Below are 2500 nucleotides of genomic sequence, written 5' to 3' on the forward strand. Positions count from 1 at the left end.
TGGCTTAATCTTTGAGACAAGCATATGACTACTGGCAGGATCAACCAGGGAGCTGCGTCAATTAGAGCTGAGCAGCCGGCCGCCCGGGAGTGTGTCCCGGGGGCCCGCGCGAACACGCAAGCGTCCGCTCAATTATTCTGCAAACAGGAGGAGGCTGAGCTCCCCTGCACAATACACCTCGAAACCCTCTCAGGTCCCGGCGGCGCGCAGCGCCGTCCTAAGTACTTGGTCGGGTTCGAGAGAGGCGCAATCGCCCGGAGTTTGGCGAGTAGACGCTTTAGGTGCGACCACCCGTGCTCCCAACTGAGCTTGCCGCTGCCGACAGAGGCCCGGGAGCGTGCTGTCGTGGCATTGCCGGCGGGAGACAACACGCGCCACCTACGGTGGCCGGCAGCTCCAACGCCAGCGCCACAGAAGGACAAAAGCCCCACTTGGGTGCCGAAGCGAACTCTCCCAGCACAGCGCACGCGCCAACACGTCCGCACAGCTGCGATACAATCCACCTGCGAGAACCGCAGAGGCGACCGAGCAGCAGACGGCGTCGCGGCGCCGAGCGCCGGGCGGCGGCGCATCCTCAGCGCACACAGTCCTCAATCGGACCAGCACACTGCAGATGTCCACCGCGCTTCGCACCGGGCCCGCGAGGACCTACTTTGGCCGCACGGCGCCGCGTGCAGGGTGCGCCGGCGCGCAGCTACGCCGCCTGCCGCCTCCGTCGGCCGGCGCGCCTGCCACTGGCCGCCCCCACCAGCCGGCTGTAGCGCGTGCGCCCACGCACCGCGCGGCCAGCACGCCGGGAGGCCCCCCCTCACCGGCCGGGGACGGTCCCACCCAGCCACCGCCGCGTATCGCTTCACACCCACATGCCATTCACGTTCGTGGGCATGGTGGGTATCGCTGAAACAACCGGTTGGTAGCTCAACCGATCGTCGCCATCACTGATTCACCTCTAGCGAGAACAACCGCACCACAACGGTTTACCAGTTCTTCATTTGCGTAACGTCACCAGCAAACGTAGACGTCCATCGCCATTTGCAAATTCAACGATTGTTGCATGCCTGTGTCAGGTGTCACGACACACTATGTCTGCCCACATACACGCAACAACATGTGCACGCTTCGCGAACACGTGGAAGGTGGCCCCCGTACGTATGCGATGTCCATTGCGCGAACGACTGTCAACCGGCCTCTGTCGCATGTCGCAGATGTGGAACGCAGTGCACCATGCTATCACGGTGTGTGAGAAGAGACGACTACGTCTGACAACACGCGCCACTACATCAACAGACGGCTCATGCCGATCGCCATCCACGGCATACCATACTGCAATCCAGCTCTTATAGGGAGACGACATGTAGCTGAGTGCACAATATTTGGACCGTATGGTTCGCCGTTGTTGGCGCAGTCGTGGTACGGTCACACATGTACCACGATGTATCATTCAGTACATGAGGACCAATGTGCAGTACAGTGTGTGATTTGGACGTACAACATCAGCGGACAGTTGACACAAGCCGTACCACAACGTAGGCTGTGCTTCGCCATGCGAATGCCAATGAACAACTGCGAAGGGCATTGAGCATGTACGTCCTGCTGCCATCCGCATTACAGTGTATAGCTGCAAGGTGTTTAACATGAAGCGATACTCTGGGGACCGGGCAGTGCGAGTAGCAAACTATATTGCGGGGGTTGCAGTTAGGCAACACTACACTAATTTAACGCGTCGTATGACAATTACAGAGCAGGTTAAGGCCCAACGTGTGTTGGGTTAAGGCCCAACGTGTGTTGGGTTAAGGCCCAACGTGTGTTGGGTTAAGGCCCAACGTGTGTTGGGTTAAGGCCCAACGTGTGTTGGGTTAAGGCCCAACGTGTGTTGGGTTAAGGCCCAACGTGTGTTGGGTTAAGGCCCAACGTGTGTTGGGTTAAGGCCCAACGTGTGTTGGGTTAAGGCCCAACGTGTGTTGGGTTAAGGCCCAACGTGTGTTGGGTTAAGGCCCAACGTGTGTTGGGTTAAGGCCCAACGTGTGTTGGGTTAAGGCCCAACGTGTGTTGGGTTAAGGCCCAACGTGTGTTGGGTTAAGGCCCAACGTGTGTTGGGTTAAGGCCCAACGTGTGTTGGGTTAAGGCGCAACGTGTGTTGGGTTAAGGCGCAACGTGTGTTGGGTTAAGGCGCAACGTGTGTTGGGTTAAGGCGCAACGTGTGTTGGGTTAAGGCGCAACGTGTGTTGGGTTAAGGCGCAACGTGTGTTGGGTTAAGGCGCAACGTGTGTTGGGTTAAGGCGCAACGTGTGTTGGGTTAAGGCGCAACGTGTGTTGGGTTAAGGCGCAACATAGGTTAGGTTAAGGCGCAACATAGGTTAGGTTAAGGCGCAACATAGGTTAGGTTAAGGCGCAACATAGGTTAGGTTAAGGCGCAACATAGGTTAGGTTAAGGCGCAACATAGGTTAGGTTAAGGCGCAACATAGGTTAGGTTAAGGCGCAACATAGGTTAGGTTAAGG

General features: G+C 57.8%; 1 non-coding gene across 1 annotated transcript in view; it reads right to left on the minus strand.

Annotated features, from left to right (window-relative positions):
- The window catches only part of LOC126452182 (small subunit ribosomal RNA), a 1910-nt gene extending 1859 nt beyond the window's left edge, over nucleotides 1-51 (minus strand). Inside the window, exon 1 of the ribosomal RNA XR_007584524.1 lies at nucleotides 1-51. This exon is cut by the window's left edge and continues 1859 nt beyond it. This is a non-coding gene — a ribosomal RNA (small subunit ribosomal RNA).
- Nucleotides 52-2500: the final 2449 nt, after the last annotated feature.

The sequence above is a fragment of the Schistocerca serialis genome, unplaced genomic scaffold (genome assembly GCF_023864345.2).
Source record: "Schistocerca serialis cubense isolate TAMUIC-IGC-003099 unplaced genomic scaffold, iqSchSeri2.2 HiC_scaffold_82, whole genome shotgun sequence".
Classification (NCBI taxonomy): Eukaryota; Metazoa; Arthropoda; class Insecta; order Orthoptera; family Acrididae; genus Schistocerca; species Schistocerca serialis.